At 43.9% G+C, this 17,445-nt stretch overlaps 2 long non-coding RNA genes across 2 annotated transcripts; both read left to right on the forward strand.

Annotated features, from left to right (window-relative positions):
- Window positions 1-7,349: 7,349 nt before the first annotated feature.
- Window positions 7,350-14,456, forward strand: LOC106578869 (uncharacterized). Its single transcript, XR_001322531.2, has 3 exons — window positions 7,350-7,987; window positions 12,466-12,640; window positions 13,144-14,456. It is a non-coding gene; the product is annotated as an uncharacterized lncRNA (long non-coding RNA).
- A 240-nt stretch (window positions 14,457-14,696) lies between these two features.
- Window positions 14,697-16,209, forward strand: LOC106578884 (uncharacterized). The gene is made up of 2 exons (XR_001322540.2): window positions 14,697-15,012; window positions 15,594-16,209. It is a non-coding gene; the product is annotated as an uncharacterized lncRNA (long non-coding RNA).
- Window positions 16,210-17,445: the final 1,236 nt, after the last annotated feature.

A 17,445-nucleotide genomic window follows, 5' to 3' on the forward strand; every position in this document is an offset into this window, starting at 1 on the left:
CAATATAGCCTAGATTTACGGTTCTATTTCTTCTAAACAAAATCACTTTCTGTTGGTTCTCATACGCTTACACTGATGATTTGATTCCAGCTTGAACAGTCACTAAGATTATTTGGTTGTGATCTTTGCAAAATAACTATTTTGGATGCATTAGTTGTTAGCTAGAATGCTAGCGCTCATTGACATAGGCTGTAGCAAAAGCTAGCCAAAGAGCCATTTTACTGGTTGGTGTTGAACAGTTTAAAAAAAAAAGTATAACGCAGTTGATTTGTGATGATGACAAACATTATACTAAGCAGGACATTCATACGATTCCAATTATAATCCCAAAGTAGTGTGAAATGCACTCATAAGCAACATGTAAATAGATGGATTTTTCTTTGCCTTCGCTCTATAAGTTGGTGTTCTGCCACCAACTTGCGCGCATCACCCTCACGCGGCAGTGTTTGCAAACTCAGAAACAGGTCTGTTCGGGGCTTTGTTTGGTCTAAAGTAAAACAGGGTTGTTAACACGTGTGTGTTTCTGTCTCTGTTACTCCCACCTCTCGCTCTCTCCAATCCCCCGTCCCATCCTGTTCTAAGAACCGCTAGTGAGAGAATGTGTAGTTTACAGACGTGGCAGATGTCTCAATTGTCTCTCCCTCTTCCTCCTTTCCTAACACTATTACAAACGGGGCACAGCAGAGCGGATGTTTGACTGTGCACAGCAGATTTCAGATCGGAATTTTAACACAGACGGTTTTACATTTAACACTTTCTTAGAAATTATATGTGTTCAACTAACACTTTTCAAAGTGCTGATAGACTAACACCCTGAGAGTGTGTCCCTAACTCCGACTTAAATTAACACAGTAACTTGTTTTGGGGTGTTGTTTTAACACTATAGGGTGTGAAGCCTTATTTCCATATTGATTTCCCAGGGTGCCTTTCCAGTAAATGTTTGAGTTACCAGTAACATCTATGACTGTGTTTGCTAGTCACAGATACATTGTTGTTGCTTTCAGTCACGTAGCCTTGACCAAGTGAGTGACCAAGTCTTAATGACAATACATGACATATATCATAAAGACATACTAAATTTCAAACCCACTGGTGTTAACCCCTCTAGAATCAACACTGAAATATAACACTGGTGTTAACCCCACTAGAATAAACACTCAGAAATAACACTGGTGTTAACCCCACCAGAATCAACACTGAAATATAACACTGGTGTTAACATCACTAGAATCAACACTCAGATATAACACTGGTGTTAACCCCACTAGAATCAACACTCAGATATAACACTGGTGTTAACCCCACCAGAATCAACACTCAGATATAACAGGCCTACACATACACTATTATGCTACATGCAAGAAATTCATGCATTGAAATACATCACATTGTAGCTGTGTTGCCCGAGGGCCAATTGAGTAGCAGTGAATCACGCTATTGAGTATCATTCACATCCCCTGAATTAACCCCCAGGTGTGCAGCAGAGCAGACAATATTTAATGTCACATTTGAGTATTACACACATACATCACCACCAGGGGGCAATCCAACCTTTCAGTTCCACCAACCACCACCAAAACAGTCAGCTTGATGTGGTTCTCTCTCAGGCTCTGAGCTGTTATTACTCAGATCACTTTGCCCAATGAAAGTCTTAGCTTTGTGGGGGGTAATGACAGCAGGATTGTATTGATGGAGAAGAGACAGCCACAGCTAACTAATCTTGCTTTGTGACATAGGAGGATGTAAATCGCTCCGCTGATCTAAGGTCAGTTGTTCGGTTTTCTCCCCAGGGTTGGGGAGGGTGAGCTGGTCCTAGATCTGTGCATACGGGCCCAGTCCTACTCCCTAGGTCAGGGTGAAGACAGGACATTATACACAGTATTAGAATAGAGATCTGAGGATTCTGTCTGTGGGGATGTCATCCTATAGGTCACAGCATTGGCTGACAGAGGGACGCTACATCAGAGCCATTAGATCACCAATGTGCCTACAGTGATACGTATGCATGGTGGGAAATAACACACACTGTTTACTTTACACAAATAATTTGAATTGCAAAGCTGCTCAACTCTTCTCGACTGTTGTCAACAAAGCCAGTCTGAATCCAGCTGCTCTGATTTATAAAAAGAGGGAGCGAGGCTGGTATGAATGAAGCCTTTCTGCTCTCGTCTCGTTTCGTCTCTCTCTTCTCTGGAGGGAGGGGGGTGAGGGACGTGGCACTTCCCCATACAGTACCAACACGCTACACGACTCCTACAGTAAACGTCTGGTCGACTGTAACACCGTCACCAAGAGTACACTGTATCACACATGATTAAGACATTATACAACCACTGACTTGCCAGACGATCAGTCCTGTCTGAACCCTGAATGTCATCACAGTATCATTTACAACAACAGATGAAGCTTTACTAAGTACCTACGTACCCTGCCCACTCTGCCGGTAGGAGAGGATAACCAAGTAAGGAAGGAGAATTGGAAAGGGAGAGGAGTGCTAAAATAGTCAGCAATGGTTTTGTGATGAATCCTTCCTACTATTATATGTAATGCGATACAGTATTTACACCTGATCATACTATTACACCCCTCCTTATTCCATGAAGAGCTTTTGGCCTGCAGTGCACTGGGTGTGTCTGGTACCAAATCATCAATGCCATACAACTCTCCTTCCGTGGCCTCCAACTGCTCTTAAATACAAGTAAAACTAAATGAATGCTCTTCAACCGTTCGCTGCCTGCACCTGCCCGCCCGTCCAGCATCACTACTCTGGACGGTTCTGACTTAGAATATGTGGACAACTACAAATACCTAGGTGTCTGGTTAGACTGTAAACTCTCCTTCCAGACTCACATCAAACATCTCCAATCCAAAGTTAAATCTAGAGTTGGCTTCCTATTTCGCAACAAAGCATCCTTCACTCATGCTGCCAAACATACCCTCGTAAAACTTACCATCCTACCGATCCTCGACTTTGGCGATGTCATTTACAAAATAGCCTCCAACACTCTACTCAACAAACTGGATGCAGTCTATCACAGTGCCATCCGTTTTGTCACCAAAGCCCCATATACTACCCACCACTGCGACCTGTACGCTCTCGTTGGCTGGCCCTCGCTTCATACTCATCGCCAAACCCACTGGCTCCAGGTCATCTACAAGACCCTGCTAGGTAAAGTTCCCCCTTATCTCAGCTCACTGGTCACCATAGCAGCACCCACCTGTAGCACGCGCTCCAGCAGGTATATCTCTCTGGTCACCCCCAAAGCCAATTCCTCCTTTGGCTGCCTCTCCTTCCAGTTCTCTGCTGCCAATGACTGGAACGAACTACACAAATCTGAAACTGGAAACACTTATCTCCCTCACTAGCTTTAAGCACCAGCTGTCAGAGCAGCTCACAGATTACTGCACCTGTACATAGCCCATCTATAATTAGCCCAAACAACTACCTCTTCCCCTACTGTATTTATTTATTTATTTAGCTCCTTTGCACCCCAGTATTTCTACTTTGCACATTCATCCACTGCAAATCTACCTACCATTCCAGTGTTTTACTTGCTATATTGTATTTACTTCGCCACCATGGCCTATTTATTGCCTTTACCTCCCTTATCTCACCTCATTTGCTCACATTGTATATAGACTTATTTTTCTACTGTATTATTGACTGTATGTTTGTTTTACTCCATGTGTAACTTTGTGTTGTTGTATGTGTCGAACTGCTTTGCTTTATCTTGGCCAGGTCGCAGTTGTAAACTTGTTCTCAACTTGCCTACCTGGTTAAATAAAGGTGAAATAAAAAATACATTTAAAAAATCCTCACCACTTTGGGTGAAGCCAGGGTGCTGAATCTATTTGGTTCTTTACCCTAATCACTGTGATGGCTAGAGTTGGAACCAAAAGTTCACTGCTCTGCCCAGCCTGGCTCACACAGCCTAGGCAGCCTCCAGTAGTAGTATTACAGTACAGTACAACAAACAGCATGGTACAGTGCAGACTCAGGCTCTGGATACAGAGAGAACATTCTAGGTCTCAGACTCTGGATACAGAGAAATAGATAGGGACAGGCTTTATACAACTCTGCCCCCCACAGGGCCCACAACTCTCTGAACCCCCCCCACACACACACACACAGAGAACCCCACAATACCCGTTCCATTACCATACACACACTCCCTGCCTGGGCAGTCCGTGTCAGAGGCCCAGTGTGTTTGACATCATCAGGGGTTAAAGGGTTAATTAAGATGATATCGTATAACCGCCACAGTCTGGCCCAGACAAAAGCCTGGATGATACTGATTCAACTCAACAGGCTGCTGCTACTGCAGCTGTGGCTTCCATTCACCCTTCCCCAAACTGACCTGATCCCACAGAGGTCAGTGCAGATCAGCCCATTGTTGCTCTGCATTCTTATGGGTTCTGTATCTTCATTGTTACCTCTACTGCAACCTTCCAACTTTCACCGCACTCTCCCCAGTGTACATTCTTCCAACTTTCACCGCACTCTCCCCAGTGTACATTCTTCCAACTTTCACCGCACTCTCCCCAGTGTACATTCTTCCAACTTTCACCCCACTCTCCCCAGTGTACATTCTTCCAACTTTCACCCCACTATCCCCAGTGTACATTCTTTCAACTTTCACCCCACTCTCCCCAGTGTACATTCTTCCAACTTTCACCCTACTATCCCCAGTGTACATTCTTTCAACTTTCACTCCACTCTCCCCAGTGTACATTCTTCCAACTTTCACCCCACTCTCCCAGTGTACATTCTTCCAACTTTCATCCCACTCTCCCCAGTGTACATTCGTCCAACTTTCACCCCACTCTCCCCAGTGTACATTCTTCCAACTTTCATTCTATGAATTTGAATCCTGTTTCACTATTTAACGTTACCCCGAATATCTCTCTCTCTCTCTCTGTCTCTCTCTCTCTTCCTCTCTCTCTCTCTCTCTTTCTCTCTGTCTCTCTCTCTGTCGCTCTTTCTCTTTCTCTCTATTCTATTCTGTATTCTGTGAGAAGTGTTCCATCTATTCTTTCCACTGAGCTGTGGTGTCTGTCTTCCAATGAGTTATGCAACAGTACAGTGAGTAGGCCAGCAGAACTGAGAACAGCCTTTCACATGAAGGATGGCAGAAACACACACAGTTAGATTTCCATCTTTGGCATACCCACATTCACACCACCTCTCCCTGTTCTATCTGTTCTGTCTGTCCTGTCTGTCCTGTCTGTTCTGTCTGTTCTGTCTGTTCTGTCTGTTCTGTCTGTCCTGTATGTTCTGTCTGTTCTGTATGTTCTCCCTGTTCTATCTGTTCTGTCTGTTCTGTCTGTTCTGTCTGTCCTGTATGTTCTGTCTGTTCTGTATGTTCTGTCTGTTCTGTCTGTTCTGTCTGTTCTATCTGTTCTATCTGTTCTGTATGTTCTGTCTGTTCTGTATGTTCTGTCTGTCCTGTATGTTCTGTATGTTCTGTCTGTCCTGTATGTTCTGTCTGTTCTGTCTGTCCTGTATGTTCTATCTGTTCTGTATGTTCTGTCTGTCCTGTATGTTCTATCTGTCCTGTATGTTCTATCTGTTCTATCTGTTCTATCTGTTCTGTATGTTCTATCTGTTCTGTATGTTCTGTCTGTTCTGTATGTTCTGTCTGTTCTGTCTGTCCTGTATGTTCTGTCTGTTCTGTATGTTCTATCTGTTCTATCTGTTCTGTCTGTTCTGTCTGTCCTGTATGTTCTATCTGTTCTGTATGTTCTATCTGTTCTGTATGTTCTGTCTGTTCTGTCTGTCCTGTCTGTTCTGTATGTTCTGTCTGTTCTGTCTGTTCTGTCTGTTCTGTATGTTCTGTCTGTCCTGTCTGTTCTGTATGTTCTGTCTGTTCTGTCTGTTCTATCTGTTCTATCTGTTCTGTATGTTCTGTCTGTTCTGTATGTTCTGTCTGTCCTGTATGTTCTGTATGTTCTGTCTGTCCTGTATGTTCTGTCTGTTCTGTATGTTCTGTCTGTTCTGTCTGTTCTGTATGTTCTATCTGTTCTGTATGTTCTATCTGTTCTGTATGTTCTGTCTGTCCTGTATGTTCTATCTGTCCTATCTGTTCTGTCTGTTCTATCTGTTCTGTCTGTTCTGTATGTTCTGTCTGTTCTGTATGTTCTGTCTGTCCTATTGGATGACAGTGGGCTTGACAATGAAGTAATAATATGACACTATGAGAGGATGAGAAGGGGAGGAGAGGAGAAGACGAGGAGAGGAGGAGACGAGGAGAGGAGGAGGAGAGGAGGAAAGGAAAAGAGGAGAGGTGAGGTGAGAGCATTATTCACTGTGGCTTTGCCAGAAAAGATGTAATACGTCGATAAGTAACGTGGTCATGCAATCCTGTGTGTAAAGGGAAATGCAGGGAACAAAAGGGCCTTTAAGGACCATGGAGACATTCTAAAAGAATATAGGGAATTCTTTCCTGCATAACATTCTTTCTCATTTTCCTGCATGCACCAACAACAGAAAGTCAAATGAGATAAATAAACGTTTGCATACTTTCACCCAGTTGAAAGATCACCCTGCCTCTGACTGACCAACACACAGGCCTCACTCCCTGTACCTCAGGGTTCTTTTACAGAGAACAAACACAAACAGACCGGAGGAGAAGCCACATTGTTCTCGGTTTCGTTGTCAGGAACCCTTCCGTAGCGAAGGAGACCACACCTCCAATATGTACGATGGAACAGCAAGAAAAGGAAGAACACAGGGGAGCCTTTTAAGTGGGAAAATACACATTTATCTTCAAAACAGTTCCAGCTTTACTGTGCCTCTTGAAGTTGACTTGGGTGTTATATTCATGGTCGTAGACTGCAGTACTCGCTTTAGTATCATGTTGACATAAAGAAGTGCAAGAGAACTATTGAAATCAATAACTAATACACCAATACACACACATCCTATGTCCCACTCTTCAGGAATACGTGTGGCAGGTGGCAGACGACCAGACGGATGGAGCATGCACACACGCGCGCACACACACACACACACACACACACACACACAGCCCTCACCCCTTGTTCTTTGCTGTAGAAGGAGATTGGTCTCCACGGTGACCAAAGACAAAAAAAGAACAGCTGGCCTCCAGAGAAGAGAGAGACAGAGAAAGGGAGAGGGAGGAAGAGAAAACAGAGAGAGTGAATGAGTTTCGAAAGACGGCACCAGGAGAGAGCGAGAGAGGGGGAGTAGAGGCAGAGAATCGGGAGAGAGTTACTGCAGGAGACTACAGAGAGAGAGAGTAGAAGAGGCAGAGAAACGGGAGAGTTACTGCAGGAGACTACAGAGAGAGAGAGGGTAGAAGAGGCAGAGAAACGGGAGAGAGTTACTGCAGGAGACTACAGAGAGAGAGAGGGTAGAAGAGGCAGAGAAACGGGAGAGAGTTACTGCAGGAGACTACAGAGAGAGAGAGGGTAGAAGAGGCAGAGAAACGGGAGAGAGTTACTGCAGGAGACTACAGAGAGAGAGAGGGTAGAAGAGGCAGAGAAACGGGAGAGAGTTACTGCAGGAGACTACAGAGAGAGAGAGGGTAGAAGAGGCAGAAGACGAGTGCAGCATTAGAAAGTGAACACAGACTTTTAAAGAGAGGAAAACTGTTGTGAAGACAGACAGACTGACAACCCAGTGAACTACAGATACAGAGACGTCAAAGGACAAAAGACAATATTTTAGTCCAACTGGAAAACTGGAGCAAGTTAATAATTAGGTGAAGAGCCAGAACAGCGGAGATGAGACCACACGAACGAGAGGAGTAAGAAGACGGGGAGGGTGAAAGAGAGAGAGAAAAGACAATCGATCCCAGAGCTTTGGGAAACCATTAAGTTGTTTGTGTTTTTATTTTGCTTTGATGCTGTTTGTCAGTGTTTTTAATGAACATTTGAGAAACTTTGGGAGAAGTAGATCCAATCTGTACTGAAGTTGGAGAGATGAACTTGCCAAACTCCGCATGTAAACTCATTCACTCCAAAGGTAAGATTTGTGATACAGTAAAGTTGCCCTGTCAGTGATGTTTTGTTGTTTATGTGTATATAATTTACACTCATGTCTATTAGACATGGAGAAGCTGTTGTTAAGTAATAGGAGAAAACATAGTGGGTGAAAATTGTTTGTTTCTTTGTTTGTTACATAAAAACTTCAACATTGCAGATATTCAAAGTTAAAGTAGGCTTTCAGCGACACCTTTAGGGCCTCTTCAGACATTCACATAGATAACACAAATCAGGAGAGGAGGAGAGGGGACAAGGACAGACAGATAAGGGGGAGACAGAGAGAGACAGAGTGGTGGGAGACAGAGAGAGAGGGGGGGGCGATACAGAGAGACAGAGTGGGGGAGACAGAGAGAAGGGGGAGATAAGGGGAAGACAGAGAGAGACAGAGTGGCGGGAGACAGAGAGATACAGAGTGGGGGAGACAGAGAGAGAGGGTGAGATAAGGGGAAGACAGAGAGAGACAGAGTGGGGGAGACAGAGAGAGAAGGGGGAGATAAGGGGGAGACAGATAGAGACAGAGTGGGGGGAGACAGAGAGGGTGAGATAAGGGGGGAGACAGAGAGAGACAGAGTGGGGGAGACAGAGAGAGAGAGGGGGGCGATACATAGAGACAGAGTGGGGGAGACAGAGAGAAGGGGGAGATAAGGGGGAGACAGAGAGAGACAGAGTGGCGGGAGACAGAGAGATACAGAGTGGGGGGAGACAGAGAGAGAGAGGGGGGCGATACATAGAGACAGAGTGGGGGGAGACAGAGAGAAGGGGGAGATAAGGGGGAGACAGAGAGAGACAGAGTGGGGGGAGACAGAGAGATACAGAGTGGGGGAGACAGAGAGAGAGGGTGAGATAAGGGGGAGACAGAGAGAGACAGAGTGGGGGAGACAGAGAGAGAAGGGGGAGATAAGGGGGAGACAGATAGAGACAGAGTGGGGGGAGACAGAGAGGGTGAGATAAGGGGGAGACAGAGAGAGACAGAGTGGGGGGAGACAGAGAGAGAGAGGGGGGCAATACATAGAGACAGAGTGGGGGAGACAGAGAGAAGGGGGAGATAAGGGGGAGACAGAGAGAGACAGAGTGGTTGGAGACAGAGAGATACAGAGTGGGGGAGACAGAGAGAGAGAGGGGGGCGATACATAGAGACGGAGTGGGGGAGACAGAGAGAAGGGGGAGATAAGGGGGAGACAGAGAGAGACAGAGTGGGGGGAGACAGAGAGATACAGAGTGGGGGGAGACAGAGAGAGAGGGTGAGATAAGGGGGAGACAGAGAGAGACAGAGTGGGGGGAGACAGAGAGAGAGAGGGGGGCGATACATAGAGACAGAGTGGGGGGAGACAGAGAGAAGGGGGAGATAAGGTGGAGACAGAGAGAGACAGTGGGGGGAGACAGAGAGAGATGGGGGAGATAAGGGGGGAGACAGAGAGAGTAGAGTGGGAGAGAAACAACAGAGATCAGGTCATTCTTCAGAGTAACCCTGGCAGGTGGTTGAGACACGCCTTAACAATCAGCTGAAGAGGCCCCCTCCAACACACACACACACACACACACACAAAACAGAGACACACACAAACACAAACACACAGAGAGAGAGAGAGAGAGACACACACTTAATCACAGTTCCCTCCTTCACTATGCTTTGAGGCAAATAAAGCAAAATGATGGAACACTTAACAATGAAGGGAATACAACCAATTGATTGTATCAGAGGATAGTGAATCATGAAACAATAAGGGAGATCACAAGACCAATCTGCCCGGACAGAAACAGACCACAGGGACAGACCACAGGGACAGACCACAGGGACAGACCAGACCACAGGGACAGACCACAGTGACAGACCAGACCACAGGGACAGACCACAGTGACAGACCAGACCACAGGGACAGACCAGACCACAGGGACAGACCAGACCACAGGGACAGACCAGACCACACGGACAGACCAGACCACAGTGACAGACCACAGGGACAGACCACAGTGACAGACCAGACCACAGGGACAGACCACAGGGACAGACCAGACCACAGGGACAGACCACAGTGACAGACCAGACCACAGGGACAGACCAGACCACAGTGACAGACCACAGGGACAGACCACAGTGACAGACCAGACCACAGGGACAGACCAGACCACAGTGACAGACCACAGTGACAGACCACAGGGACAGACCAGACCAGACCACAGTGACAGACCAGACCACAGGGACAGACCAGACCACAGGGACAGACCACAGTGACAGACCAGACCACAGGGACAGACCACAGGGAAAGACCAGACCAGACCACAGGGACAGACCACAGGGACAGACCAGACCACAGGGGCAGACCAGACCACAGGGACAGACCACAGGGACAGACCAGACCACAGGGATAGACCAGACCACAGTGACAGACCAGACCACAGGGACAGACCACAGTGACAGACCAGACCACAGGGACAGACCACAGGGACAGACCAGACCACAGGGACAGACCACAGTGACAGACCAGACCACAGGGACAGACCAGACCACAGGGACAGACCAGACCATAGGGACAGACCACAGTGACAGACCAGACCACAGGGACAGACCACAGTGACAGACCACAGTGACAGACCAGACCACAGGGACAGACCACATGGGCAGAAAAGGACGCTGTGCAGGCAGGTTGTTGTTGTACCAGACGTGACAGTGGTGTGCCACACATCACCACAGAATGTGGTCTCAGCCCCTAGCTGCCCTAGCAGCTTCTCACAAACAAATATAATAAGTGATTAGAGAACTAGATAAGTACAAAGATAACGCACACACACACAGTCTTGTACAGCTAACCTTGTGGGGACACACAATTTAGTCACATTCAAAATCCTATTTTCCCTAACACCTAACCCTAAACCGAACCCGAGGTCCTAACCTTTAACGTAAGTCTGACCCTAACACTAATTCTAACCTTAACCCCCTTCATAACCCCCTAGAAATAGCATTTGACCTTGTGGGTACTAACAAAATGTCCCCGGTCGGTCAAATGTTTGTTCGTTTACTATTATTGTGAGGACACACACATTTGAGTCCAGTTTTAGTGTGTGTTGGATAGCCCACACAGAGCAGCTGCTCTAGCTGATGACTGGGGCCAGTCTGAAAGCCCATCCTGAAATAGTACAGGTTATAATTAAACAACAGAATGACTGTTCCAGCTACACCAGGACTCCTTACACCCAGGAAACACAAACACACTGTTTTTTAACCTTCATTTAACTAGGCAAGTCAGTTAAAAACAAATTCTTATTTTCAATGACGGCCTAGGAACAGTGGGTTAACTGCCTTGTTCAGGAGCAGAAAGACATATTCGTACCTTGTCAACTCAGGGATTTGATCTTGCAACCTTCCGGTTACTAGTTCAACACTCTAACCACTAGGCTATCTGCCGCCCCGAACTGTCTATAAATACACACCAACGCATGAAGTAAGTCAGTACACGGATTAGAGGGAGTGGGATGAAATGAAGGAGCATATACTAAATACATATAGTGTGAAATAAATATACATAAAATATATTGATAATATAAATATACATAAAATATATAGTATAATATAAATATACATAAAAAATACAGTATAATATACATATACATAAAATATATAGGATAATATAAATATACATAAAATATATAGGATAATATAAATATATAGTATAATATAAATATACATAAAATATATAGGATAATATCAATATACATAAAATATGTAGTATAATATAAATATACATAAAATATATAGGATAATATAAATATACATAAAATATATAGGATAATTTAAATATACATAAAATATATAGGATAATTTAAATATACATAAAATATATAGGATAATATAAATATACATAAAATATATAGGATAATTTAAATATACATAAAATATATAGTATAATATAAATATAAAATATATAGTATAATATAAATAAAATATATAGTATAATATAAAGATACAAAACATATATAGTATAATATAAATATACATACAACATATAGTATAATATAAATATACATAAAAGATAGTATAATATAAATATACATAAAATATATAGTATAATATAAATACACATAAAATATATAGTATAATATAAATATACATACAACATAGACGACGGAAGGTAATTGTAGAGCGTTCAGTACAAATTGCATAGTGGACTGGAAGGGTTAGGGTGTGGTTGAAGGGCTATTTTGTCCAGGGTGAGTTCGATACGAACACATAATACTGTGTCTTCACCTAAATACGTCAAAGGAAACACTGAAAAGTGTTCAGAGTAACATATGTCAGAGATTATAGATGTCTTACAGGAAAGTTCTTACAGGAAGTATGTGTGCCTAAAGTATGTGTGTGTGTGTGTTCATATGAACAAACTTGTATGTATTGAAGAAATGCATCAAACCTCTAATTCTGTCCATGTCTTTGTATCGTTTTCTCCTGTACGTTACAATAAGTTTGACCAACATTACCCTCTGTATATGAGACCTGACCAGGCCAAGGGGAAATCCAAAATGGAGGTGAGGGAGGAGGTGTTGGACATCCTGAATAAGGTGTGGACTAAACTACAGAACCTCCCTCAGGCCAACTCATTGGAGCTGGGGGCGTTCTTCATCATCATCCTGTTCGTCGGTGAGTCTAGGCACATTCCACGTCCGTAGGCCTCAACCCTTAGACACCTCTGGTAGATCTGAAAGAGGAAATGCCTGTAAGCATTATGGTGTTATCTCCACTTAGCCAACCGCCTGTCAATGGAGGTCTTATTGTTTTTCATTATGTTGTTATTGGCCGGATTACCGACTGGGCCCCAGTGGCCCCCGAGCCTCCAGAGGGGCCCCCATTGATTTTTATTTTTTAATGTCTGAGTCATTGATAGCATAGGAGCACGTCATAAAAGCCATGGCAACACAAGTTCACTTTAAAATGAATAAGCAGTCAGATCAGTGATATCGGATTGTTTCTATTTTAACTGGGTGAAACCACATGAGTTGAATTACAGTGATCACAGCAACACTAATGTAATCAGTAATCACATGTATCATGTGACATTTCAATCTGTTATTGGCAGAGCAACAAGTTAGTCTCTGTTTACATAATAATGTCATGAAGCTAAATCTCTCTCTCTCTCCTTCCAGCTACATTCTTGTTTATTATTGTGCTGTCCTGCGTTCGCTGCTGTTGCTGTGGAAAGCTTAAATCCCGAGTCCAGCCCTTACAGTCTGTCTGAGGAGGAGACATTGGCCCAGTTACAATACGTAGAGCATTTAAGGAAGGGAGGAAACAGCAATCCCAGGGAAGAACCAAATGAGAACCAACGAAGTATTAGAATCGCCTGGACAATGTAGCTTGGATGGGACAGACAGACTGCTCTGCAACCAGCCTGAGGAATCTGTGTGTGTATAAAGACTGATGAGCAATGGCCAACTCATTAAGACTATATAGCAATAGCTTTAAACAGACAATGACACTCTATAAACAGAGAACTGTGAACATTGCTTCTGTGCTGTTGTTCTGTCTGAGGACACAAACCACTCTGAGGTTGAAAGACCCACCCAAGTTTTATCCTGCTTTCTCATGTGATTTAACCTGGAAGAGCCGATAGGTGTTTAAGTTGTGTGTTTTGTAGGTCTATAGAAGGAAGCATAAAAACAACTCCCTCAGATTTCAATCTTGTTGTGTTTAATAAAGTTGTTTCTATGTCCAGAATGTAAAACCCATCTCTGTTCTCCTTCAAGACGACCCTATAGAAAAAGTGCTGAAGTTCCGAACTTGTTTTTGTGTGGCTGTTTTCCAGTGGAAAAGACAGGACAGTCATATAGACAGTGCCCTCTGCTGGTGCAATGAGCACAATACATTTACGCAACTGGTATAATTGGTGGGCGCTTATACAGTATCTGTCCCATTTCACACATGTTCATTATATTGTTTAGTTTTTTTGCATATCCCAACTGCCCCAGAGAGTGGGGTGACCCACTATCAATGGCAATCCTGGAACAATTAGGGTTAAATGCCTTGGGCAAAGACAGATTTGTCACCTTGTCACCTCTGGGATTTGAACTAGTGACTACTGGCCCAGTGCTCTAACCTCTAGGCTGCCTGCCACCCCTGCAAAAAGTGTTGTACATTATTGATGCAGTGTTGTAGAAATAGTAGTAATATTTGTTGCCTAACAGATGGCAAATCGTGATTATCATTAGTTATACTGTTACTGTACCATCACCGATTGATTGTACATCAATCATTTGGAGTGAAACAACCTGTGTTTTGGGATTATATTCATCTGTAGTTGTCATTTGAGGAGCAACAAGTTTAGCTTTACTTAATGTTTAAGTGCAAATAAAACATAGTACGTTAAAGAATGAAAAAAATTACATTGTGATTATTCTTGTTATTAATACATTGTGTCAACAGTTAAAACCTTGGGAATGTAACACTCCAATACCTGGCTGATCCTATGTCATATCTAATTTTCCATCTATAAAACGACAAAGATTCCATCTTTATACTGGCCCACCCTATCCCTGATACATTCACTTCAGGTGCCAGTAACCGTGCCACTCAGCGGTGTAGTGTATTGTGCAGTAGAGCATACCTTATCAGACCTTGTAGCACAGTCTCGGGCCTCACCTCCGATAGAGTCAATATTGTCGGTAAACATTAACCCAGCTGGACCTCTCTCTCCTACTGCGTCACATATTGAAAGCGCTCACAACAAGAGAACTAGTTACGGTCACTGATTAGGCTTTCGGAATCAAGTGGAATCGAGAGAGAAAAATCCAGTTGGAGTTGAGAGTGAGTAAATGAGCGTACCTCACAGGATACCAAGACTCTCACACTAAAGAAGATCTTCTAGGGTCTGAAGTGGAGGGTTTATTTGGTATACAGATGCAGGGTTGGACCAGCTATTGAGTTACTAACAGAGCCCTATACATCCAGAACCCAGGTCTCACAAACTGTATTTACTGTATCCATCGCTGAGAACATTGAGAGATGGCTCTGGAAAGGTGAGTCATTGATTGGAAACTTGTTGATTAACAGATTTACATTTATATTTTACATTTTAGTAATTTAGCAGATGCTCTTATCCCGAGCAACTTACAGTCAGTGCATTCATCTGAAGATACTGTAGCTAGGTGGGACAACTGCTTATCACAGTCATAGTCAGTACATTTTTCCTCAATAAAGGAACTACCAGCAAAGTTAGAGCTAGTAAGAAAGAAAAATAATGAACAGATCTGTAACATGAAGGAAAGCCTTGTTGTTCCTGTACATAAATCCTACTGCCAGCAGGTTACAATGTGAAACAAACATCGGTGGAATTAAAGGAAAAGTTGTGTATCTTTAAAACTGTCATTTGTTGTTCTATGAAAGAGCTGGTCGAACAAATCTGAAGAAATCTTCTAAATGGGCTTTCCCTGGATAATTTCAACTAAAAATACAACAAAACAACTTTGTACACCACTTTATTTCCTGACCCTTACCTCTGACCCCGTCCTCTGACCCCTATACCCGACCTCTTTCGTCTGACCCCTACCTCTGACCCATACCTCTGACCCATACCTCTGACTTTTCATTCCCACTGTAGTGTTCCAGACCGCCCTGACCCGGCAGGGTCACCAGAGGACTGGGTCCAGTGGGCTGTGCAGCGCCTGCAGATGGAGCCCTGGGCGTTGGGGGGCATTGTGGTCATAGGGCTGTTCCTGCTGATGATCCTGGCCCTGGTGGTCTTCGCTCTAATATATGGCTGTTGCTGCTCACCTGGAGGGGGGAAGAGGAGGATGAAGACGGGGGTGCTTTAGAGAAGTGTGTCCCACTCTCCATGACTGTTCTACGGCCATTTAGATTTTCTGTACCCCCTACGTCTACGATGACTTTTCCAAAAGAAAAGACGGTGCAAAAAAAGCTTCCAGCCCAAGCATTATTAATGGGACCATCATTTAAACAAACACGCTGAGGAATGTCTGAATTGGCAAGTAATTCGATCAAGTCAAGGCAATAACGTTCATAAATTGATCATAAGTATTTGATTATGAAAATGTGCTGTTTGATTATAATTAAATGTTGAAACTTTAAATGAATCCTTTCAGTAAATTGATTTGTGTATTTGATTATGAAAATTTGCTGTTTGATTATAATTATTGTTGAAACTTTAAATGAATCCTTTCAATAAAAAACTATATGCATGCGCATATCAAAAGCGATGCTGAAAGTGACGTTGTCGTGTATAGCAGAGCCAGGATGAGTCACAAGATGGCGGTATGCCAGAATGGACTTGGAGATGGAGTCATTGAGGTTGGTAAGAAGGCGGGCAGGAGAAGAAAAAAAGGAAGAAAGTGGAACATATTAAGAGTAAATATGGAGTGCTGCAGAAGGAAATTGAACATGAATTAACTGTGGTGTCAGGTGCGGTAAAGAACACAGAGTTTAAGGCTTGTCCCGATGGTGATAAAGATGTTTTGTGCCCAGTAGGAGTGAGATTTTTGGAGAGAATGGATCCTAGCCTTCTGGCTGATCCATATGTGGTATCAGGTTGGGTGGAGAAGAGGTTGGGGAATGTTGGGTAGGTGAAAGTGACTTTTTTGTGTCTCCGCCGTTAAGGGCGCTCTGCACCACAGGTCTGGGGACTGTGACTTGCTTTCCTCTCTGGAGCAGGGCGCCTTTGAAAGGAGTGATAACTGGTGTGGCGTTAAGTGTTGATGAGGGCCAACTGAAGTTGAAGATTCCCGGTGTCTGTGACACCTGCCATTTGATGTGACGCAGACCCAGTGTAGAGCGTGGTGAAACAGAGAAGACACTGTCTGTACTATTGATGCAGAGTTTTTACCAAATAAAGTCAAGTTAGGATGTGTGTGTTAGAGCTTTTGTCCCAAACCCATTACGGTGTTTTAGATGTCAAGTTTATGGTCATGTGGCAGCAGTGTAGTAAGGAGATTCCTAGATGTGATAAGTGTGCAGGAGGACATGAGACAAAGGAATGTGTAGTATCGTTGGAAAAAGTTGTGTGTTTTAGCTGTGGGGGTATCAATGGTGCTGGAGATCAGAGGTGTCCGGTGAGAGAAAGGCAGGTTGAAGTTGCCAGGATCAGAATAGTGCAGAAGGTGTCCTATGCTGAGGCAGTGAAGAGAGCAGTTAAGGAAGATGGGTCCAGGGTGAGGGATCATAAGAAGATCCCTGGGAGTAGAGTGATAGGAATAGCATGTGCTTCAGTAAGGTTGGTTTGTTGGCGTTCATGGCCATTGTAGTCAATTATACCGCTGGAATGGAACATAAATCACAGAGGATAGATGTTGTGGTGGCAGCTGCAGAGAAGTACTTGGGATTGCAAGGATTTACTGCAGAACAGTTGCAGAGGGTGTTTAGTGGTAGTGTGCTGTCCTCCCAGACTGTTGATCTGGAGTAAGATTAGATAGGGTTAAATATTGGAATGTGGTGGTGTG

Source organism: Salmo salar, chromosome ssa19 (assembly GCF_905237065.1).
Source record: "Salmo salar chromosome ssa19, Ssal_v3.1, whole genome shotgun sequence".
NCBI lineage: Eukaryota > Metazoa > Chordata > Actinopteri > Salmoniformes > Salmonidae > Salmo > Salmo salar.